This window comes from Myotis nattereri (assembly GCF_964212035.1).
Source record: "Myotis nattereri genome assembly, chromosome: 11".
NCBI classification, from domain to species: Eukaryota; Metazoa; Chordata; class Mammalia; order Chiroptera; family Vespertilionidae; genus Myotis; species Myotis nattereri.
The window spans coordinates 7,697,699-7,724,001 of record NC_138086.1 but is presented as its reverse complement, the minus strand read 5'-3'; the positions used below and the strand labels follow the sequence as shown (position 1 = coordinate 7,724,001).

The window sequence follows — 26,303 nt, the reverse complement described above, 5'->3', positions numbered from 1 at the left end:
ACTAGTTTAATTGTGCTTATATACAGAAAACAGGAAAATCCTGTTAAGTTATGTTTAAATTTGCTGTCTACTAAAAAATCACAGGGAATAATGAAAGATGACTAATAGAACCAATTGTCATTATTTTACAGTTCATAGGAAAATCTGGTAGTAATCAATGTATGCATAGAGGTACAAATTTGATTTAATAAGTACATGAGTGGTTTTCTAGTTTTATTGTGATATAATTGACATATTATATAAGTACTGGAGGCTGGTGCATGAGGCCGGCCCTCGCTGATCAGGGTGGGGGTGGCTAATCAAGGGTGGGGCCAGCTGGGGGGAGGGGCCAAGGGCAGTTGGCCAAATGGCCCTACCCCCAATCATGGTTGTAGGAGGTAATTGGGAGTCGGGCGGGCCAGGGGGAGGGGCTGTGGGTAATTGGTCAGCTGGCCCCGCCCCCTGGTCGATCTCCCGGTCAAGGGAACAGTTTGCATGTTAGCCATTTATTATATAGGACTAGAGGCCCGGTGCACAAAAATTTGTGCACTCGAGGGGGAGAGGGGTTCCCTCAGCCTGGCCTGTGCCCTCTCGCAGTCTGGGACCCCTCGGGAGATAACAACCTGCTGGCTTAGGCCTGCTCCTGGGTGGCAGAGGGCAGGCCCAATCCCTAGTTGCAGCCCCTGGTCGGGCTCAGAGTAGGGCCGATTGGGGAGTTGGGGCGCCGCCCCCTGTCATGCACAGAGCAGGGCGGATTGGGAGGTTGCGATGCCACCCTCAGTCATGCTCAGGGTAGGGCTGATTGGGGGGTTGGGGCACCGCCCCCTGTCACACTCAAGGCAGGGTCTATGGGGAGGTTGCAGCGCCACCCCCCGTCACACAGAGCAGGGCCGATCAGGGGTTTGGGGCGCTGCCCCCTGTCACATACAGAGCAGGGCCGATCAGGGGGTTGGGGTGCCACACCCTGTCACACACAGAGCCGCAGGGCGATCAGGGGGTTGGGGAGCTCCCCCTATCAGGCACAGAGCAGGGCTGATCTGGGGGTTGGGGCGCCTTCCCCTGTAACGAACAGAGCAGGGCGGATAGAGAGGTTGTGGCCCCGCCCCCTGTCACACACAGAGCCGCAGGGTGATCAGGGGATTTGGGCGCTGCCCCCAGTCACACTGATGAGGTGCCTGGCCAGCCTGGGTGAGGGGCTTTTGGCTGTTTGCAGCTGGTCACACCCCCTTCAAGGTGGGGGTCCCCACTGGGGTGCCTGGCCAGCCTGGATGAGGGGCTGAGGGCCGTTTTCAGGCTGGCTGGTGACTGAAGCTCCCAGCCTCTCTTTTTTTTTTTTTTTTTTTTTTTTATTGTGGGATTTATTTACCTTTTATAATTGAAACTTTGTTGCCGTCACTGGAGCTAAGAGCCCGCTCCTGCTCCGTGGCCATGGCCTGCTGAAAGCAGGTATCTGGGGTTTGTTTAGCTTCTATAATTGAAACTTTGTTGCTTTCGGAGCTCAGAGCCGGGCCACCGCAGGCGGGGAACCTTGGCTTCCTCCATCACTGGAGCAAGCAAGCCTCCTGCTCGCTTCAGCTGAGTGGCTGTTGGCCGCCATCTTGGTTGGGTTAATTTGCATATTTCTCTGATTGTCCAATGGGAGGCGTAGCGAAGGTACGATCAATTACCATGTTTGTCTATTTTCCATATGAACAACTGTAAACCTACTTTTGCCCCATCCTCTATCAAACCCCATTTACCTTCTTGTCTTCCCCTTTGCTAACCCACCATTCTATTTTCTGTATGTATGGATATGTTTGTTTGTTTTATTTGTTAATTTGTTGCTTTTTGTTTTATATCTCATGTATGAGTGAAATCATATGACTTTTGTCCTTTTCCAATCTGACTTGTATAAGAGAATATTGTCCATGTAACAAAGTACTCTCGAGATCCATTCATGCTGTCACAAATGGTAATATTTCATGTTTTTTATGTTGTTGTATCCTACTGTACATATGTAGCAAATCTTCTTTATCCAATCATCTATTGAAGTACACGCAGTTGTTTCCATGTTTTGGCTATATACCATGAATATAAGTACAATGAATGTAGCACTATATATAACTTTAGGAATAACTCTTTACAAATTTTTTTCTTCATAATTTATTTTATTCTTTTTTTTTCATTTGTTTAAATCTTCATTGTTTATAGCTTTACATATGTCCCTCTTTTCCCCCATGTACTCCTGCTAGCCTCCCTTTACCCCAACCCTAGGCCTTCCCCATCCTATTTTCTGTGTCCATGGGTTATGCATACTAGTATACTAGAGGCCCAATGCACAAAATTCATGCAAGAGTAGGCCTTCTTTTCCCCAGCTGCCAGCACCAGCTTCCCTCTGGCATCTGGGACCCGGGCTTCCCTCCGGCCACCAGCAGGCACCCAGGACCGGGCATCCCTTGCAGCCCCGCTTCGTCCGGTCTAATTAGCATGTTACGCTTCTATTACTGTAGATGTGTACAAGTTATTTGGTTGATCTCTTCCCATTCATCCCCATCTTCCCTCTGAGATTCCACAGTCTTTTCCATGTTTCTGTCTCTGGATCTATTTTGTTCATCAGTTTATTTTGTTCCACGTATGAGTAAGATCATGTGATACTTGTCTTTCTCTGATTGGCTTATTTTGCTTAGCATAATACTCCCCAGGTTCCTCCATGCTGTCTCACAGGGTAAGAGATGCTTCATTTTTACTGCTGCATAGTATCCCATAGTGTAAATGTATCACAACTTCTTTAAACACTCATCTACTGATGATCATGTGGGATGTTTCGAGATCTTAGCTCTAGTAAATTGCGCTGCTATGAACACAGGAGTGCATGCATGCTTTGTGACTGACGTTTCAGGTTTCTTAGGATATATTCCTAGAAGTGGGATGACTGGGTCAAATGGCAGTTCCATACTTAATTTTTTGAGGAAAGTCCATACTGTTTTCCATAATGGCAGCACCAGTCTGCATTCAAACCAGCAGTGTACTAGGGTTCCCTTTTCTCTACATCCTCTAAAGCACTTGTCATTTGTTATTTGTTATTTGTTGATGGTAGCCATTCTGACAGGTGTAAGGTGATACCTCAATGTCGTTTTAATTTGCATCTCTCTGATGATCAGTGACTTGGAGCATGTTTTCATGTATCTCCTGGCCATCTGTATGTTTGCTTTGAAGAAATGTCTATTTAGGTCCTTTGCCCATTTTTTAATTGGATTGTTTGTCTTCCTTTTGTTAAATTGTATGAGTTCCTTATATATTATGGGTTTTAACCCTTTATCAGATGTATCATTGCCAAATATGTTCTCCCATGCAGTGGGATTCCCTTTTCATTTTGTTGATGGTTTCTTTTGCTGAGCCGAAGCTTTTTATCTTGATGTAGTCCCATTTGTTTATTTTCCTCATAATTTCTTTTGCCCTAGGAGATGTATTTGCAAATATTTCTAGGAGAGATGTCTTGAGATTTTGCTGCCTGTGGTTTCTTCTAGGATTTTTATGGTTTCATGTCTTACATTTAATTTTTGTCCATTCTGAGTTTATTCTTGTGTATGTTATAATTGGTGGTCTAGTTTCATTTCTTTTGCATATATCTGTCCAATTTTCCCAACACTATTTATTGAAGAAACTGTTTTGACTCCGTTGTATGCTTTTGCCTCCTTTGTCAAAAGTTAGTTGAGCGTAATGGCTTGTGTCATTTTTTGGGTTCTCTATTCTGTTTCATTGACACATATGCCTGTTCTTGTGCCAGTACCAGGCTGTTTTGATTACAGTGGCTTTGTAGTATATGGTAACTTTATATCTGGTATTGTGATCCATCCAACTTTGTGTTTTCCCCTCAAGATTGCTGTGGCTATTTGGGATCTTTTTGTTTCCATATAAATTTTTGGAGTGTTTTTTCTAGATCTGTGAAATATTCCGTAGATATTTAATAGGGATAGCATGGAGTGTATAGATTGCTTTGGGTAATATGAACATTTTATTATGTTCATTCTACCGATAAGTGAACACAGTATATTCTTCCACTTGTTTATATCTTCCTCTATCTCTTTTTTCCAACATCCTATAGTTTTCTGAGTATAAGTCTTTTACCCCCTTGGTTTAGTTGTATGAAAAATGGCGTATCTTAATTTTTTTCTTGCAATGGTAAATGTGATTGTTTAATATCTCTTTCTGAGAATTCATTATGGGGTTTAAAAATTCCATCAATTTCCGGGTGTTAATTTTCTATCCTTCCACATTGCCAAATTCATTATTAAATTTGATGGTTTTTTGGTGGAGTCTTTAGGGTTATCTATGTACAATGTCAGTTGCAAATAAGGAGAGTTTTACTTCCTCTTTTCCAATTTGGATGCCTTTTATGTTTTCTTCTTGTGTGATTGCTGTGGCTAAGACTTTCAGTACTATGTTGAATATGTGTGGTGAAAGCGGACATTGCTTTCTTATTCCTGTTCTTGGGGGAAATGGTTTTAGTTTTTGCCCATTGAGTATGATGTTGGCTGTAGGTTGAAAAATAATTCTTGTATTCCCACTTTGCAGGGAGTTTTTATCAAAAATAGGTGTTGGATTTTGTCAAATGCTTTTTTCTGCATCTACTGATATGATCATGTGAATTTTGTCTTTGAATTTGCTTATATGATGTATCATGTTTATATGATTTGTGAATATTATACCAGCCTTGCATCCCTGGAATAAATCCACTTGGTCATGGTGTATGATCTTTTTAATATATTTCTGGATGCGATTTGCTAATATATATTTTTTTAAATTCTTTATTGTTTAAAGTATTACATATGTCTCCTTTTCCCCCCATTGACCTCTCCCTGGTCACTCCTGTCCCCCAGCACAGGCCCTTACCCCCCTACTGTCTGTGTCCATTGGTTATGCTTATATGCATGCATACAAGTCCTTTGGTTGATCTCTTACTCCCATCCCCGTCCTTCTTTGCCTTCCCCTCTGAGGTTTGATAGTCTGTTCGATGCTTCTATGTCTCTGGATCTATTTTTGTTCATCAGTTTATGTTGTTCATTATATTCCACAAATGAGTGAGATCATGTGATATTTATCTTTCTCCAACGGGCTTATTTCGCTTAGCATAATGCTCTTCAGGTCCATCCATACTGTTGTGAATGGTGAGAGTTCTTTCTTTTTTACAATCACAAAAATATTTCACTATTCTTTTCCTTCCTGTCTGAAAATTAACTTTCCATATATTTTTCTTTTTTTAAAATTACACTTATTGGGATGACATTGTTATAAGATCATATGTTAATAAGATCATATAGGTTTCAAGGATACATTTCTATGATACATGATGTGTATATTGCATTGTTTTCCCACCACACAATGTATCCTTTAATTGTCGAGTTCAGTCCACTTATGTTGAGGGTGGTTATTGATATATGAGGACTTAGTATAGCCATTTTATATATTATTTTCAGGTTGTTCTGTGTTTCTATTCCCGTATGTTTCTATTTTCTATTTTACTTTGGTTGTTTTCTAAGATATTTTCCTCTATTTTTATGTTACATATCTCAGTTCTAAATTTTTATTTCGTGGTTACTATTATGTTCCTGTAAAAATTTTGTTTCATACATACAAAGACCTTATTCTTCTAATTGCATCGGCAATCACTGATGCAAGTTTGTCCTCTTTCATCTCCTCTTATGTTTTTATTGTCACAAATTATCCTTTTTTTTTTTGGCTTGTGTTTGATTTCAAATCACAGAAGTTACAATTTTTTAAATGCTTTTTGCCTCTTTATCTTTCGTGTTATAATTAAGGATTTAATATCTTATTCTGAATTAGAATTTCAATTTTCTGCTTTTGTCTTTCTGTTAGTCATCTTACTCAAAGTTTTATATAAATTTATCATTTTGTTTTAGTTAGAAGAGCTCCTTTCAACATTTCTTGTATTGCAGGTCTTGTGGTAAATTCCCTTATCTTTTGTTTGTCTGGAAAAGACTTTATTTCTCCTTCATATCTAAAGGATAACTTTTTGGATGTACTAATCTTGGCTGGTGAGTTCTCTCTTTCAATATTTTGAATATTTCATTGCACTGTCTCCTCACTTGTAAGGTTCTGCTGAAATATCTGATGATCATGTAATGGTTACATGTTACAGTCTTTATTTCTTCCTGGCTACCTTGAGAATTTTTTTTGTCATTAACTTTTAACAGTTTTAATATATTAGAGAATGTCTTTATTTGTTTGAATGGACTCTCTGTTCCCTTCTTCCACTCTTCTCCTTTCTGGATATCAATTACACTTGTACTGACCTTTCTAATGGAGTCAGATAGTTCCTATAACATTTGTTTATTTTTTTAAATTCTCGGTTCTCCCTCTTCTTCCTGAGTCATTTTTAGAATTCTGACTTAAGGCTTCCCAACTCTCTCTTGTACTCTTTAATTCTTCCTTTCTCTTATTTATTGAGTTCTTCAGGCCCACAATTTAAGTTTGGTTCTATTTTATAGTTCCTTTGGTAAAGTACTCGTTTTGTTCATTGATTTTATTCCTGAACTTATTGAATTGCCTTCCGGAGTTTTCTTGTATCTCATTAAGTGTTGTTTTTTTTTTAGTTTGCCTTCATCTCTAATTTTCTTCCTGCTTATATGGAATTTCATGGAGATATAAAGTGTTTCTCTTGATCTCAGTTGATGCAGGGCACATAGTAGGAATTCAGTAAATGTTGGCAAAATGAACAATATAATTGCAACTGAAACAGTAAAAACCAAATTAAAACCATTACAATGACAACTTTATAAAATACTTGCATATGGATAAGGACTCAGAGGAAATGTCCAAAAATACAGTTGTTTTATTCATTTGTTGGTTTTCAGAATGTTTTTTTTCTTACATTTAAAATATTTCCATTATTGTTACAATATTATTTGGGTATCTAATTTTTCAAATTAGATGCATTCAAATATAACACATTCGCAACTTGGGGTGATTGCAACTTGGGAAGCTCTCTGTCCACCACTGGCTTCAAGCATGTCTTGGCATATCTAGCAAATTGGTGGGTTTGGACTGCCAAGAGGTTATTTATATAAGGGTTTTGGCAGAAAGACTGCCAAGAAGTGTAGCAACCATTGAGGAGGGGGGTTGGCCTGGCTACTTTTCAGTTAGTTTGCGCTGCTACAATGCATCAACCTGTGTTCCCATTGGTCAGTGTCCATGCCATGCCAGCTATTAACCTATTTTGGAGGTCACTCTTGAATTGAGAGGACATTGCCATACCTGTCTTTGTTTTACCAGGTTTATTTTTTATTTCAAGAAAAACAATTTTAAATATAATTATGTTACATGCAATAAACCTTAATATTTCAAGAAAAATGATCTTTAATATAATAATGTTACATGCAATAAACATTAATATCTCAAGAAAAATAATTTTAAATATGATACTGTTACATGCAATAAACACCAATTATTCAAGAAAAATGATCTTTAATATAATATTACATTCAGTAAACATTAATATTTCAAGAATAAAAGGATTTTAAGTATAATATCACCAAAACTGTACTAACATAGTATGATATCACAAAAGTTGTAGGAAATACTAAAAGTCTGCAAATAACAGGATTACTTCTAGAGTATTTTTTTCTCTCTAGCTCTATTTTTGTTCATCAGTTTATGTTGTTCATTATATTCTACAAGTGAGTGAGGTCATATGATATTTATCTTTCTCTGACTGGCTTATTTCGCTTAGCATGATGCATTTAAGGTCTGTTTTGTCAGATAGGAGTATTGCTGTGCCAGCTTATTTTTCTTTTCCATTTGCCTGGAAATTTTTTTTTTCATCCCTTCACTTTCATCCTGTGTGTGTCTTTTGTTTTGAGGTGGATCTCTTGTAGACAGCATATAGTTGGGTAATGTTTTTATATCCATTCAGCTACCCTATACCTTTTGATTGGAGCATTTAATCCATTTACATTTAGGGTTATTACTGAGAGGTACTTATTTATAGTCATTTTAATTCTGTATAACTAGGTTTATCTCTGTATTTCTTCTTCTCAGCAATCCCTTACAGCAATACCTTTAGCGTTTCTTGTAATGCTGTCTTGTTGGTGATGAACTCATTTAGCCTTTTTTTGTCTGGGAAGCTCTTTTATTTGACCGTCTAATTTGAATGATAGCCTTGCTGGATATAGTAATCTTGGTTTCAGATCCTTGCTTTCCATTACCTTGAGTACTTCATGCCATTCCCTTCTGGCCTGTAGAGTTTCTGATGAGAAATCAGGTGGCAGCCTTATGGGAACTCCTTTGTAGGTAACAGTTTTCTCTTGCTGCCTTTAAGATTCTCTCTTTGTCTTTAATTTTTGGCATTTTAATTATATGTCTGGCCAGGGGTCTGTTTGGGTTCTTCTTGTTTGGGGTTCTCTGTGCCTCCTAAACTTGTATGACTTTTCCTTTTCCAGGTTAGGGAAGTTTTCTGTCATTATTTCTTCAAACACCTTCACTATTCCTTTCTCCCTTTCTGCCTCTTCTGGTACACCTACTATTCTAATATTGTTACATTTCACATTGTCCCACAGCTCCCTTAAGCTGTCCTGTTTTTTTAATTGTGTTTTCTTTTTGGGTCTCTAATTGAGTGATATTTTTAACTCTGTCTTCTAATTCACTGATTCGATCCTCAGCTTCCCCTAATCTGTTATGTATTCCCTCCAATGTGTTCTTTATTTCTGTTATGTCATTCTTTATCTCAGTCTTTTTAATATTGAAGGTTATCCTAGTAACTAAAAGATAATTAACAGTGGTAAAGGAGGAAGTCTTTTGAACGTAATTCAGTATATATGATAGTGGGTTTCAGTAGTGTTTTACTTTTAGTTTCAAATGTATTGATTATTCTGCTCTTGCTGGTTTTGCTCAGTGGATAGAGCGTCAGCCTACAGACTGAAAGGTCCCGGGTTCAATTCTGGTCAAGGGCACATGCCCGGGTTGTGGGCTCAATCCCCAATAGGGGTGTGCAGGAGGCAGCTGATCAATGATTCTTTCACATCATTGATGTTTCTTTGTCTCTCCCTCTCCCTTCCTCTCTGAAATCAGTAAAAACATATTTTAAAAAAAATGTACTGATTATTCTAATTAAAGTATATGTATAAATATGAATAAAGTTTTTCATTCTACTGAAATGTTAATAGGATGAAATTATGTTTACAAATATCAGGTCTGGATTTTTAGTGATATTATCAAGATATTAAGGCCCATTTAAAGCCATCTATATTGTAATTTTTAAATGCTATTTCTACAGAAACAATATATATTGCCAATTTCAAAATATAAAATTTTGCTTCATGGGTATTTTTGGTTTAAAAATATAGAAAATTATGAACAAACTGAATGGAAATAATCCATACTTAGCAGTTACTACTTTCTAGTAAGTTAGAAAGATAGTTTCTCAGTTTTAATACTTGTTCTGGGAATAATCTTGGTGAGATAACTAATATTCCTGAATCTCCTCCTTTTTATTAAAAATATTTTATAGTATTCTAGCTATTAAGAAATAGAACTATGTATACAAGCTCCACAGCTCTGAAGTTTCAGATAGTGACTCAAAGTACTAGGTGTTGAGAATGAAAGTAGTGATGATTATATAGCTTCAAACATCATTTGGGTAACAGCTCAGTAAGCAAATGGTCATGAGAAGAATACCACGATCCAGGCTTCTATAATGTGACAAAGGAAAATAATAGCTGCAAAAAACTTTACCAAAAGAAATTCTGTCTGGAAGGATTCTTTTTTTTTTTTTTTAATATATTTTATTGATTTTTTACAGAGAGGAAGGGAGAGGGACAGAGAGTTAGAAACATCGATGAGAGAGAAACATCGATCAGCTGCCTCCTGCACATCTCCTACTGGGGATGCGCCAGCAACCAAGGTACATGCCCTTGACTGGAATCGAACCTGGGACCCTTGAGTCCGCAGGCCGACGCTCTATCCACTGAGCCAAACTGGTTAGGGCATCTGGAAGGATTCTTAAAGTAAATGTGCTTTCTTTTCCTTATTGAGGTTTAAAGCACTCCAAAAAAATTATTTGTTGACCTCAGTTTATTAGATCTTAATGTAGTTCTGTTTACTGTGTTCACATCTATTAGTGATTTACTATTTAAAACAACTTTCTTATGAGATCCAAGATAGTGGCAGAGTAGATGGAAGCTGCACTCACTTCTCTCAGAACCAAACTGAATTACAACTAAATTATAGAACAATCATCCTTATAACCAATGGAAGACTAGCTGAAGAGAAGACTTATAATCAAGGATTTACAGAAGAACTGGTAGGAAGGGCAGAGGCATGAAAGGGGCAGGCCCTGTGCCCATGGGCAGCATCTGAGGTTCTGGAGGAATATCTCAGCTGTGAGGGTTTCCTCTGAGAAGCATGGGGTCTCAACCCAGAGGCAGGCTCCCCAGTCCTGAACAGCAGAGCTGGGAAGAGGCACCCAAATCTGGCTGTGAAAAGCAGTACGTTTCTGCAAGAGAAAGACGTTTGTTACATGCAAGGGAGCTTCCATAAGAAGGTCAGCTGATTTTTCAACAAAAGCATTTCAGAAGAGATTGACATGAAATATTTAAAGTGATGAAAATCAAGGACCTACAGCAAATACTACTTTACACAACAAGGCTAGCATTTATAATTGAAGGAGAAATAAAGAACTTCCCAGGCAAGAAAAAGCTGAAGGAGTTTGTTATCACCAAACCAGTATTATAAGAAATGTTAAAAGGCCTGCTTTAAGAAGAAGATTAAAAAAAAAAAAAACAACTACAACAACAGAGGAACATAGTTAAAAGTATGACATGGCAATAAATACAGTACATATCAATAATCTCTTTAAATATAGATCTCTAAAATGCTCCAATCAAAGACATATGGTAGTTGAATGAATAAGAAAAGAAGACCCACATATATGCTGTCTACAAGAGACCCCATTCAGTATGAAAGTTACACACAAATGGGATGGAAAAATATAATTCATGTAAATGGAGAGGCAAAAAAAAACTGGGGTAGCAGTACTTATATCTGACAAAACAGACTTTAAAACAAAGGTTATAGTAAAAGACAAGGGACACTACATAATGATAAATGGAGCACTATTCAATAAGAGGATATAATCCTTGTAAATATTTATGCACCCAACATAAGAACCCTATATATGTAAAGCACATAATAATGGAAACAAAGGGAGAGATGGACAGTAATACAGTCATAGTAGGGGATTTTAATGCACCATTGACATCAGTGGGTAGATTTTCCAGACAGAAAATCAATAAGAAAATTGTGACCTTAAATGACAGATTAGATCAGATGGATTTAATTGATATCTTCAGAGCATTTTACCTCAAAGCAGCAGAATATACATTCTTTTCTAGGGCATGTGGAACATTTTCTAGGATAGACCACCTGTTAGGACACAGAACAAGTCTTAATAAATTTAAGGAGATTGAAATCATATCAAGGATTTTCTCTGACATAATGATGAGAAACTAGAAATCAATCAAAAGAAGAAAAACACAGACATAGAAGCTAAATAACATGTTACTAAACAATGGTTGGGTTAGCAATGACATCAAGGAGCATTCAAAATATACCTTGAAACAAATGATGAGGACACAATATCCCAAAACCTATGGGACACAGTGAAATTCATAGTAATACAGACCTATCTAAAGAAAGAAGGATAATCTCAAATAAACAATCTAACTTTAGGCCCTGGATGGGTAGCTCAGTCAGTATAAAACACCGTCCCAATATGTGAAAGTTGTGGGTTTGATCCCTGGTCAGGGCACATGCAAGAATCTACCAATGAATGCATCAAAAGTGGAGCAACAAATCGATGTATTTCTTTCTCTTTCATTCTCTTTCTCTAAAATCAACAAATAAAAAGTTTTTAAAAATCTAACTTTACACTTAAAATAACTTGAAAAAGAACAACAAACAAAACTCAAAGTAAGTAGAATGAATGAAATAGTAAAGATCAGAGCAGAAATAGAATCAAAAAATAAAATATAAATAAATAAAAATAAAATAATATAAAAATACCTACAAAATATCAATAAAAGGAAGAGATGGTTCTTTCAAAAGAGGAACAAGAATGACAAGCTTTTAACCAGATTCATAAAGTAAAGAAGAGAGAGTACCCAAATAAATAGAATCAGACATGAAAGAGGACAAGTAGCAATTGACACCAAAGAAATACCAAGGATTGTAAGAAAATATTCTGAACAACTATATGCGAACAAATCGGACAATTCGGAAGAAATGGATAAATTCCTACAAACATCCAGTCTTCCAAAGCTGAATCAGGAAGAGTCGGAGAATATAAAAAGAGAGATTACAACTAGTGAATGTGAAGCAGTGATCAAAAACTCCTAACAAACAAAAGTCTTGGACCATCAGATGGCTTCATCAGTGAATTTACCAAACATTTAAAGAACCAACACCTATCCTCACTATTCCAGAATATTCAAGAGGAGGAAAGACTTCCAAGTTCATTTTACAAAGCCAGCATTAGCCGAATTTCAAAACCAGATAAAACCCTTCAAAGAAAGAGAATTATAGACTAGGATCCCTGATGAACATAGATGCTAAATTCCTCAACAAAACACTGTAGTGGATGCCGTTTACAAATAGCCTTATTTATTAGAACTAGACTCTAATTTCTCTAGTTGCTAGATAAATTACTTATGAGTGTTACTTTAATTATCTGAGCTTTCAGAAGTAAATCACTAACATATCATAAAGCTTCATTAATTTGAAATTCATGGTTATTTACAGCTCATCAAAAATTTATTTGCTAAAACTGGCAAAAAAGATTTTTAAACAAAAATAGAAGTAGTATTATAGTTGGGATATTTAGACATTTAAGAATGGGAACTTTTCTTTAGACTTATTTTTAAAATTATAATAGACATTAAAAAGCATTATTTAATGTTTTTATCATCTCAAAATTATTATCTTCCATTTGCATATCTATTCTTTGCATTCATCAAGTTAATATTTCCTATCTCTTGTCATGTTGTCCTTAAGGTAAAATTTATAGTGACATTGCACGTTAAAGAGTGTAAATATTTCAAATGTATTGCTAAGTATTTCCATTTTGTTTTGCAAAAAGAGTTATAAAAAGTTGCCACAAATAGTATTCATATTGTGCATCATAAACCTCAACACATTCTAGGAGGCACCATTCACATGTTAGGCATATGTATGAACTTAAAGGAGAGTGGGTGTAATCTTGTCTCCTGGCCTAGCTTGGAGCAGCAAGAGAGAATATCATCATTCATAGAACAGTACCCACAACTGTTTGTTCTACCCCAGCCATACTGGGCATCCGTTGAGTCACTCCCCCATCCCTCTTGTTCACTTGCTGTTCTTGGAAGCCCAATGTTTGCTCACTTCTTACTCTGACAATGATAAGCTCATCTCAGTGGAGGTGCCATAGGGGTTGTAGTATGTTGCTAGCAGTGTGTGCACTTCAGGGTTTAGGATATGTGTGATCCACATATTTGCACAGCCAGGTTTTTTCTCATGGGCTCTGAATAGCCTCTCTGAGGCGAGGCAGGCTGGGCCACTGCATTCAGTTGTTTAATATATGCAGTAATATACTAACTTAATTTGAAGAATGGGTACCTTTTCTCTAAGTTACAAAGACACCATATATACCAGTACAGCTCTGGAATTTTATCATTGTCATTAGTGTGACAATTGTGTACATAAACTTTACTTTGACCTCAGTAAGAACAAAATAATATTTTTGCAATTTGCAACTTTAAGTGTATACTTAGTGTGTATTTGTATATTTACTAGTATGGGTTAATGTTAATGGCTTTTAGTTTACGTTTAGCATTGTACTCATCTCTGTATATCATTTTCCCATTTATATGTAAAGGTCTTGACTTTTTTCTTTTAAATTAAGTTTCTCTATATATTTTTAATATTCACCTAATGTTATAAAATGTTATGTCATTTTCCTATAGACTATTATTGACCTTCGTTTTCTTCTCATTCTTCGTTTACATTTTTTTAAATCATAGATTATTTTCTTTATGATTTTTTTCTAGTGCTTCAAAGCTTTTTTAAAAAGTATCTTTCTTCAAACTAGGCTATTTTCAGCTTTTTATTCTTTAATACAAACTCGATCTGACCTACCTGGATGGGATTCATATTACATATGATTCAATGACAATTGATATGAGGGTGTTTTTTTAAAATATGTTTCAAGGAGTGGATCTAACATCAAATAACGTTTTATATGTAGCTGAAGCTATTCTATTCCTTTGTTCTTGATTCAGTATTTATTTACTTTCTTTTCTTATTGTTGACACTGTTACAGATGTCCTCCATCTTCTCCCTCTTTGCCTACCTTGACTCAGTGCCCGCCTCTCTTCCCCTCTCCCCTGGCCTTCACCATACTATTATCTGTGTCCTTGGGCTATGCATATATGTCCTTTGGCTAATCTCTTCATCCTCTTTTGTCCAGTTCCTCTCACTCCCACTCCCCTCTGATATCATCAGTCTATTACATGTATCCAAGCCTCTGGTTCTATTTTGCTTATCAGTTCATTTTGCTTATTAGATTCCATATATAAGTGAGATCATATGGTATTTGTCTTTCTCTGACTGGTATATTTTGCTTAGCATAACAATCTACCGATCCATCCATACTGTTGCAAAGGGTAAGAGTTCCTTCTTTTTTACTGCTACATAGTATTCCATGGTATAAATGTACACAGCCTTTTTATCTATTCATCTACTGATGGGCACTTGGGCTGTTTCCAGATCTTAGCTATTGTAAATAGTGCTACCATGAACATAGGGGTGCATATATTCTTTCTGACTGATGTTTCAGGATTCTTAGATTATATTCCCAAAAGTCGGATCACTGGGTCAAAAGGCAGTTCCATTTTTAACTTTTTGAGGACACTCCATACTGCTTTTCTGCAGTTGGCTGCATCACTCTGCATTCCCACCAACAGTGCACTAAGGTTCCCTTCAACCATCATTCTTGCCAGCAGTTGTTCATTGATTTATTGATGGTAGCCATTCTGGCAGGTGTGAGGTGATACCTCATTGTAGTTTTAATCTGCATCTCTCTGATGATTAGTGACCTTGAACCATTTTTCATGTCTATTGTCCATCTATATGTCCTCTTTGGAGAAATGTCTATTCAAGTAATTTTGAATATTATTTTTTGTTTTAATTTATAGTAATTAAATTTTCTCTCACCCCTTTTACTTCAAAAAGAATCTTTTTGTGAGATATTGATTTCAATTGGATTAAATATTAAGTAAGTTTGGACAACAAACATTTTTACATTGCTTAGTTTTCCTGTGTTGCAGCATATTGAGACAGTCATAATCTAGTTTTTTGGCTTTCTTTTGTCAAGTGTTTTGTTTTTAGATAATAGGATAGTTTTTCATTATGTGTTCTATCCCTTCTATGCAAAAACAATTAACTTTGCAACTTTTTCAAATACTTTAAAACTATCCTTTGACATAAAATATGTTGTCATACAGAGGACAGTTTTGCCATGCTGGTATTTGTTCCTTTATATTCTTAAAAATAATAAACTATTTTTTCCTTTTTTAAAAAGTCCACAATTCAGGTATTAATAATTTCTTACTACCGTTATGATTTTTCTTTATTTTTTTAATAGTAATGAAAACGAGAGCATTCATATTAACTGAATTTCCAAGTTAGTTATATAATTGTTCATTTTTTATGGCTGCAAAAACACAAAAAGGGGTAAATAGGAGAAATGGAAATGAAAGAGACTTTGCTTGGGGCAGTGGACTCATGGTGCATTGTGGAGACAATTTTTTATTGAGTTGTACACTTGAAACCTGTATGGTTTTGCAAACCAAGCTCACCCCAATAAATTCAGTTACATATAAATAAGCACAAAGAAGTGATCATTAGTCATTGGGGGTACACAAACATACACACAACTTTATTTTCTCATACCTCTCTGTAACCATACAAGCAAATATTCTGAATAAACGTCTGAACTTATTAGTGTCTAATATAAAGTAAAGGTTTTTTTCCCCAAGTATAGTGTGGTTGGCAGAATTCTGAAGGTGCCCACCTACCACTTGCTCCCAAAATTTTCATCCCTTATTTATTCAAATACCAATCTAGGTACTGCTGTGAAGCGACTCTGCAGATATAATTAAGGCTACTAATCAGCTGCCCTTAAAATGGGGAGATTATCTGGGTGGGCTTAATCAAACACATGAGCTCTTAAAAATGGAGAACTTTCTCTAAATGCTACAGAAGAAAGCAGTAAAAGAAGATTCAGGGAGATTTGAAGCATTAGAAGGACTCAACGTGCTGCTGTTGGTTTTGAAAATGGAGTGCACCATTGTTACTTGATTACAATAATCACTATCATGGCAACACAAAGAATGTTTAAGAACAGGGATCTGGCCCCAGCCGGTTTGGCTCTGTGGATAGAGTGTCAGCCTGCGGACTTAAGGGTCCCAGGTTTGATTCCAGTCAGGGGCACATGCCTGGATTGTGGACCCCATCCCCAGTAGGGGGCGTGCAGAAGGCAGCTGATCAATAATTCTCTCTCATCATTGATGTTTTTATCTCTCACCCCTCTCCCTTCCTCTCTGAAATCAATAACAATATATTTAAAAAACAAACAGCAATCTGGGTATTAGTGTGAAGCCATGAATTTCACTTAATTCTTCATACCCCTCTCTGATCTCTATATGTGGAGTTTCAGAATTATGCGTTTAGGTTTTTCAGGTACTTTGCTTAGAAACTAGATATCCATGCCTTTCTCTAGTTTTTCATCCTTTATTTCCCATCTGAATGTTTCCCGGAGAAGTTCTATAAAATAATACATAATTTAAAAGGAAGTTTGTCAGCAAAATTAATTTAGGAAAAAATTGAGTAAAAAAATTAAATTGAGTTTCTTAATTATAGAGCTATTGTTTATATGATTACATGCTTGTAGCTCTTCTAAAAAAAACCTCTATTATCCACATGCATTGACCTGTTCACAAAGAAGCATCTTGCAAGACTCTCATGAAATGCATTTGGAGAAAAACTGTCTCTTCAGATATAAATCCTTAATTCCGTGAGCCAATGCCTGTGTTTTACTTGTTAAAGCTTAACCTCATCTACATGATGCAGATTAAACAACCTTTAGTCACCACATTTAATTTCTTTCCAGTACATTTTTTTGTTTTTTTTACTACTAATATGTGGAGGGGAAAGCTGTTGCCATCAAAATCAATAGTCTTTAGCACTCAGAATTTTAGGGATTTGTGATACATATAAAAATGAAATGGATTATATGAAAAGTACTAAGAATGGTTTGCTAAATAAATTATTAAAGCCAAGTCTTAAATCGGAGTCAGAAGATTCTGTTTTAACTAGTTTTTTGCTGTATTTAAAGAAATGAATTCAGAGAGTGACAAAATTTTTTTTCCCCTCAAAAAGATTAGATGGAAATCTATTTTCCCCCTTACTTTAAACCAGCAGGGATAATAAATAAGGCCTAGATTACTGATTTTAACCTTTTTAACAATAGAACTTTTTCTTCAGAGGAAACATTCTATGGTCTGGTTAAAGGGTATAGAAGTGCAGCCTCCCAGTAGATAGATGTCTGCCTTTGTTGACCCTTGAATGAACTCTACCTATTTCTGTAGAAAGCACTTTGAAAAACCACTGTTGTAAACTGCATACTTGGGCAAATATTGCCAAGTTTTTTATGTAATGGGCCAAAATATTTTTCTTAGAGTTTATAGCTCTTTTAATAAGTCCTGAGAAATTCAAGATGCTGTTGTTTACACTGGCAGCATACCAGACAGGAAATTATGTAGGAAATAAAATCCTGTATTTTCTTATTAAACTACTTACCAGTAGGGTGGAATGGAGGGGAGAATAAAGAAATATGATTTTATAATGTAACTGTTTTGGAAAAGAGAACAAAGACAGTATTGAGTAAAAACTTTCTATTTAAATTTTCTATGCTTTTTGAACAGCCTATATATTTTTACATATAATATGGGATTTTTCTTAACACTTTTGTATTATCTAAAGAAGGAAAAACTGGCAAGTGAAGTTAGAAAAAAGACTATGAGTTCTTAAGTTTTAAAAATGCTTTATATGAAACAATTTTAAGATTCTCTGCGTAAATTTGTCTAAAGAAAAAGAATTAAAATTTACTAAAGAATGTAAATGAACATTTCAGAGTTACTAAAATGTAGAGGAAGCATAACAAACTTTTTAGCCAAATTTTGTTTTCTAACCATTTTGTTTTATCACTTTACAGAATGGGTTTCTGACTAATCAGCCTTTTGACCTATTACATAAATTTTCCTTATTAGAAAAAACAAATTTTCCCAAATATTTGCCTTACCAACATTAGTAAATTCAACCATTTCTTTTGTTTCTTATAAAGTACTACAGACCCGGTGCACAAAAATTTGTGCACTCAGGGGGAAGGGGGGTCTCTTAGCCCGGTCTGTGCCCTCTCACAGTCTGGGACCCCTCAGGAGATAACGACCTGCTGCTTAGGCCTGCTCCCGGGTGGCAGAGGGCAGGCCCAATCCCTAGGTGCAGCCCCTGGTCGGGCTTAGAGCATGGCCGATTGGGGAGTTGGGGCGCCACCCCCTGTCATGCACAGAGCAGGGCGTATCAGGAGGTTGCGATGCCACCCCTAGTCACGCTCAGGGTAGGGCCGATTGGGGGGTTGGGGCGCCGAATCCTGTCACACACAGAGCCGCAGGGCGATCAGGGGTTTGGGGCACTGCCCCCTGTCACGCTGATCCCGGTGCCGGGAGGCCTCGTGGCTCTGTTGATCCCGGTGCTGGGAGGCATATTATATTACCCTTTTACTATATAGGATAGAGGCCTGGTGCACGGGTGGAGGCCAGCTGGTTTGCCCTGAAGGGTGTCCTGGATCAGGGTGGGGGTCCCCACTGGGGTGTCTGGCCAGCCTGGGTGAGGGGATGATGGCTGTTTGCAGCTGGTCACATCCCCTTCAGGGTAGGGGTTCCCGCTGGGGTGCCTGGCCAGTCTGGGTGAGGGGCTGAGGGCTATTTTTAGGCTGGCGGGTGACTGAAGCTCCCAACCGCTCCGTTTTTTCTTTTCTTTTTTTTATTCTGGGCCAGCTTTAGCTCTGAGGCTTGGCTCCAGCTCTTAGGCCTCCGCTGCTGAAAGCAAGTATCTGGTTTGTTTGGGTTCTATAATCGAAACAGTTTCAACTCCAGCTCTGAGATCCTGGCTGGCTGAAAGCAGGTTTCTGGGGTTTTGTTTAGCTTCTATATTTGGAACAATGTTTCAAACTGCAAGCTCAGAGGCCGGCAGTGGCAGGCGGGGAACGTTGGTTTCCTCCGTCACTGAAGCAAGCAAGCCTCATGTTTGCTTCAAGCTGCCTGGCTGCCGGCCGCCATCTTGGCTGGCAGTTAATTTGCATATCACCCTGATTAGCCAATGGGAAGGGTAGCAGAGTGACACCAATTTGCATGTTTCTCTTTTATTAGTGTAGATAATGACAGCCTAGTGTGCCTTTAAAAAAATGTGTTCAAATACCCCAGAGTGGTCTCCATAAAATACAAACATTCCAACAGTGCTGCTGTAAAACACAAAATTTATTCAAACTGTTTAATGAAGTGTTAGTGCTACACCACATTCCTTTTGAGCATTCTTAATGGTGGCAAATTGTGGTTTAATTTGATGTTACTTGTTGGAGAAATGTTTCAATAGAAAATGGCTGTTACAAACCTTAGGTTGCTATGGAAAGAGGACTGAAGCATGAAAATTAAGTGTTCTGGAAGAAAATTTAAATTGCATATCCTAATAAAGAATGCTAAACATTAACTCAGAGATGGGTTCACAAATATTACTTAACTAGAGGCCCGACCGGTGGGGTCCCTCAGCCTGGCCTGCGGGGATCAGTGGACCTCCACACTGCTGCCTGGCCTCACCCGCCAGCTTGTAGGGCTCCAGCCCGCTGTCCACATCTGTCTCACAAAGCACAAAGTAGTGCATGAAGTGGCAGGCGGCCTGGGAGGGCCAGAGCCTGGGCCAGGCACCGTGCTGCTCCGCTCATCATGGCCCCGCTGTGCCTGCCCCTGCTGCTCTGCTGTGGTCTCCCTGCGCCCATCTAGGGCAATACTAGCGTGCCCATTACCACACAGCCACTGCTCGTCGTTGCAGCCTAGCTCCTCCTTGCATGGCTCCATGAGCCCAGCTCTGGCGCCCATTGGTCAGCTGGTTGGTCAGCTGAGCGGCACTCCCACTGTGGGAATGCATTGACCACCACGGGGCAGCTCCTGCATTAAGCATCTTCCCCCTGGTGGTCAGTGCACGTTATAGCTACCAGTTGACCAGGGGCTTAGGCTCTTATATATATAGATATTTCTAGTTTGTGTCCTGTGTATGTAAATACTATTATTCAAAATGGAATTAAGGAATAATTATACTTTAGTAGTATAGTCCAGGGATACAGGACTGTATCTATTTTGGTTATTGGAGTCTAGAATTTTGGGGAAACAACTGAAGCAGCCTTCTGAAAAGGAGGTAAGCAGAAGAGTATCTGCTAGCTAACTTCTCTTCCCATGAGGACAAGCTGTGCTTCTTAAAATTGAAGTCAATGAGATATCATTTCATATTTAAAAGAAATCTGCCTTTTTCTTAAGCAACTTTAAATGATTTTCTCTTTCTTATAACTAGACTATACCAGACTAAGACAAATCCTTGTCTTTATCATTACTGCTTATATACGGGAAGATGATTCAAGGGGATTCTGTGAACCATCCCAAATCATTTCAAATTGTGACTTTTATGTGATATGTGCATTGCTTTCTACGTGAAAAGGGCCATAGATTTTATCAGATATGTCACAGTCCCATGACTATATCAGTTTTTATCCTGTATGTGGCACATTGAAAAAGGTGCCCCCTAGAGCAGTGCCGGGAGCCGGTCCATCCTTGCTGTTTCAAAGGACCTGGCATATATGGCATACTGTTCTCAATATGTTTGCTCACCTTCTTGGCACTATGTGTTTTAACCAAGGTCTCTGAGAAAGGTTGTTTCCCCAGGTAGGGATTTTCCCCTGAAGTTAGGGAGGGAATAAAACCCCTCAACTAAGTGCCAGGCGGGTAATTAATCACTTTAACTACGAACAATCATGCTTAAGCTACATAATCTTTACTCCCTAGAATGGAGATAAGAAACGCCCTAACCTTTGTAATAGAAATTGATAGGATTGAATCAACTGGTATAAATACAGATGTAACAAGACAGCAAGACTCAGAACTTAGAAGACAGAGCTTAGAACACAGAACTAAGAAGACAGACAGAAGAGAGACAGAAATTGGCACAGAACCTACACAGAACGTTCTCTAGAGACAGAAGAACTTCGCTGGAGAGAACATGGCAAAAGATCCTGGACAGAAACTGGCCTCAGAACCTAGAGACAGAACCTAGCGAGAGAACATGGCAAAAGATCCTGGACTGAACCTGACTACAGAAATTGGCAAGAGAACCTGACTAGAACCTGGTGACTGAACCTGGCTGGAGAACCTGGACAGAACCTGGCTGGAGAACCTAGGGAGGGAACATGGCTACTGAACCTGGCTGGAGAACCTGGACAGAACCTGACTGGAGATCCTATGCAGAACTTCGCTGGAGATCCAGACCAGAACTTGGCTGGAGATCCTGGCTAGAGATCCTGGCTAGGCTGCTGATCAACTGAACACTGTCTCCGTGTCATTCCTTCTTCGCCGACTCCGTCCACACCTTTGGGGACCCCTGGACCCGCTGGGGTTGGACCCCGGCAGAGCAGGGGTGGGCAACCTTTTTGTGAGTGCGTGCCAAAACCAGCAAAATCTCTGACTCAAAATTATTCTGCGTGCCAACCCTAATTTTTGAGAGCATGTTACGCCTACTTAACACATTGTTTGCGGGTAGTTTTTATCGCGCACTAGCAGGTGGCACGGGCCATTTTTGCTAATTTTTTGTGCAAATGGCAACGTTCAGTAAAATTACAATAACTTTAGTTTACGTATTTATACATTACCCGCATTCTACCGGTAGTCTATAAAAAACGTATTAATACGTTTCCCGCTCTCTAATACACTATTAGAACGTATAAATATGTAAAATGTATAAATATGTTTCCCGCATACACTGTGTTAATATCTCTTAAGGTGTACATATGTGAAGAAACTTGAAGAAATAATAAAATTCATTTGAGAGACAAAAACACAGTATATGATGATGACAAATACATTTATTTTTTAATGTATACATGTACACTGATAGTCCGACAGAAAACTTTATGACTCCGTTTGATTTTATCAGTGGGACTTTTGCTGCTGCATCACTGATGACAGAGATTTTACATCAGGTTTATATTTCGTGACCTTCAGAGAGATATGCACGAGCTACTACTTTCATCCGTCAGGCTACTCCTATTATGAGACTTAACAAAATTCATCACTGAAAACAAAGATTCACAATTGTAAATGGAAGATTATAAGAGAGGGTTTCGCGTGCCAGCAAAAGTTACTGGCGTGCCATGTTTGGCACGCGTGGCAGGGGTTACCCACCCCTTCCCTAGAGCTTTGCTGCTGTTAAATATATATTAACAATCTGAATGAAAAACATTTTTCATGAAATTTGGCCCTTGAGAAAATTTACTAGGTAGTAATTTTTATTCATTTGAGTATGTCCAGCTGGAAGTTGATGTAGACAGGTTTGAATTGGGTAAGACAGTAGTATTTTATTCTGTATGGAACTGATATAAAATTTTAAGATGATAATGGACATTAGACCTCATCTACTTCAACCTTTTCAGTTTACAGATGAGGAAACAGACAAAAAGAGGATAAATATAGTTTGTAAAATTACTTGATAGTAAAGAACAAGTCAAGATAGAGTTCTGTTGATTATCTGTCTCCTGAGCCTTTTTACTGTACCCTACTTCCCCTCCCCCCCAATGGCAAAAACCAGGTACAAATCTTTTTTTTTTCTTTCCTTTTTTTATTAAATTTATTGGGGATGGCATTAGTGAATATGATTATATAGGTTTCAAATGTGGATTTCTATGTTACAAGATCCATCTATTGCATTGTGTGCCCACCACCCAAAGTTAAATCTTCTCCTGCCACCATATATTAGGACCCCCTTCACCCTCCACCCTCATCCCTCTGGCAACCACCAATTGTTGTTTCTCTACTCATTTGCCCCAATCTATGATATTAGAACCATAAATAGAATTTAGAGAGTTTCTGGACTTGAATGAGAAAAAAATCTTTTTATAAATTCACTTCTAATTAAAATGTAGCATTTCCCTCTTTTAGGAATTTAGCAAAGTTCAGTATCTATGACTTTCTCATTTATAAGAGACATAGATACTTAGGTATTATATTATAGCTTCTATATATGTAAATATTTATTCATATCACTACTTTGAAATTATCTTACTATATTCATTGTTAGATCCTCATTATGTCTTAAGAAACACATCCACATGTGTTTCTTTAGTAACATTAGTGTTACTAAAGAAACACATGTGACTATATTGTAACTTTTAAAAAATACTATTTTGATAATTGTATTTCTTTATGTGATTTTACTCTATTTCTTTGTAATTAAGTTTATTCACTTAAAAGCATTATTTTGGAAAGGATACTTAATTTTAAAATCAATAAAATGGAAAAACATGAATTATTAAAATGTAAAAGGAAAAACCTAAAACTGGCTCTCAACCTTATTTAGGAAACTGTTTTAAAATCCTAATGCCTGGACTCCATCCCACACCAATTAAATCAGAATGTCTGAGTGATTTTAAAGCTCCCAAGGTGATTCTAAAGAAAGTATGGAGGAAGGAGAAAAGAAAATATTGAACATATAGAGCAGATAGTGCAAAGTAAGATACTAAATCAAAATATGTCAATAAATCACATTAAAAGTAAATAACCTAAACACTCTAGTTAAAAGATTGTCAGACTAAATTTAAAAATCCACTTTGTGCTGCTTATGAGAGACATATCCAAAACATAAGACTTTAGAATAAATATCAGTTCTACAAGTAAACGAGAGTTTTCATAACAATAAAAGGTGTGACTTAACAAGAAAATAAAACAATGTTTAATTTATATATGCCTAATAGTATTGCTTCAATACAAATAAAGCAAAACTGACAGACAATAAGTCTACAGTAGATTGGTGTGAGGTTTGTTTTATTTTTCCTAAAATAGTTTGATAAATTTCAAAAGTCCATGAGAAAGTAGACTAAGAGTAGTATAATCCATCTATCCTAATAAAAAGAAACATGGTAATTAGCCATACATCCGCTACCCTTCCCATTTGCTAATCAGGGTGATATGCAAATTAACTGCCAGCCAAGATGGCGGCCGGCAGTCAGGCAGCTTGAAGCGAACATGAGGCTTGCTTGCTTCAGTGACGGAGGAAACCAACGTTCCCCACCTGCCACTGCTAGCCTCTGAGCTTGCAGCTTGAAACATTGTTACAAATATATAAGCTAAACAAAACCCCAGAAACCTGCTTTTAGCCAGCCGGGATCTCAGAGCTGGAGTTGATACAGTGTTTTGACTATAGAACCCAAACAAACCAGATACCTTGCTTTTAGCAGCGGAGGCCTAAGAGCTGGAGCCAAGCCTCAGAGCTAAAGCTGGCCCAGAATTAAAAAAAAAATAAGGAGCAGTTGGGAGCTTCGGTCACCCACCAGCCTTAAAACAGCCCTCAGCCCCTCACCCATACTCGCCAGGCACCCCAGTGGGAACCCCCACCCTGAAGGGTGTGTGACCAGCTGCAAGCAGCCATCATCCCCTCATCCAGGCTGGCCAGGCACCCCAGTGGGGACCCCCACCCTGATCCAGGACACCCTTCAGGGCAAACCAGCCGACCCCCACCCGTGCACCAGGCCTCTATCCTATATAGTAAAAGGGTAATATGCCTCCCAGCACTGGGATCAGCGGAGCTGCAAGGCCTTCCGGCACCGGATCAGCGTGACGGGGCAGCGCCCAAACCCCCTGATCGCCCTGCGGCTCTGTGTGTGACAGGAGGCGGGGCTACAACCTCCTTATCTGCCCTGCTCTGTTCGGGACAGGGGAAGGCGCGCCAACCCCCTGATCAGGCCTGCTCTGTGTCTGATAGGGGTGAGCTCTCCAACCCCCTGATCACCCTGCAGCTCTGTGTGTGACCAGGTGTAGTGCCCCAACCCCCCCGCCCTCCCACGGGCCCTGCTCTGTGTGTGACGGGGTAGAACCATAACCTCCCCATCGGCCCTGCCCTGAGTGTGACAAGGTGCGGCGCCCCAACCCCCTGATTTGCCCTGCTCTGTGTGTGACAGGGGGCAGTGCCCCAACTCCCCTATTGGCCCTACTCTGTGAGTGACAGGGGGGAGCTCCTCAACCCCCTGATCGACCCTGCTCTGTGCCTGACAGGGTACGGAGCCCCAACCCCCCTGATGGGCCCTGCTCTGTGAGTGACGGGGCAGCGCCCCAACCCCTTGATTGGCCCTGCTCTGTGGGTGACAGGGTGGCGCCGCAACCTCCCCATCGACCCTGCCTTGAGTGTGACGGGGCAGTGCCCCAACCCCCCAATCGGCCCTGCTCTGAGCCCAACCAGGGGCTGCACCTAAGGATTGGGCCTGCCCTCTGCCACCCGGGAGTAGGCCTAAGCCAGCAGGTCATTATCTCCTGAGGGGTCCCAGACTGTGAGAGGGCACAGGCCAGGCTGAGGGACGCCCCCCCCCCCCAGTGCACAAATTTTTGTGCACCAGGCCTCTAGTATAATACATAAAGAGCCAGGGTCCGTAATGGCCAAAACGACCGAAGGGATGACTGAACGCCAGGCTGCACGCGCAGCAGGCTCCGGTGGGCAGGGACTGGCGAGCGGGCTGAACTGCTGACCACTTGGAGCGAGAGAAGGCGGGGCTGATCAGCAGCTGCTTGCAAGGCCCGCAAAGAAAATAGGGTCTGATCCGCAGCCTCCTTGGCAGCTGCTGATCAGCCTTTGCCTCTCTCTCTCTCTCCAGGCCTTGCCAGCAGCCACACCTCTCTCTCTTTCTCTGAGAGGTTAGCAGTTCTGCCTGCTCGCCAGCAGCCTGGGGCGGCTGCTTATCAGCCCTGCCTCTCTGATCAGGCCTGGAGATAGGCCCAGAGATGCTGACGGGCATAAAAACCGACCAATCAGAACCAAATCTGGGTGAACTGCGAGGAGCCAGTGGCTTCCTAGGAGGCAGAGCATGACACTGCCTGCCATAGAAACCGATCAATCAGAACCAAATCTGGGTGAGGTGCAAGGAGCCAATGGCTGCC

The 26,303-nt window shown here is 39.1% G+C and overlaps 1 protein-coding gene across 1 annotated transcript in view; it reads left to right on the top strand.

Annotated features, from left to right (window-relative positions):
• SAMTOR (S-adenosylmethionine sensor upstream of mTORC1) overlaps nt 1-26,303 on the top strand; it is a 109,877-nt gene that overhangs the window by 61,262 nt on the left and 22,312 nt on the right. The window lies entirely within an intron of this gene.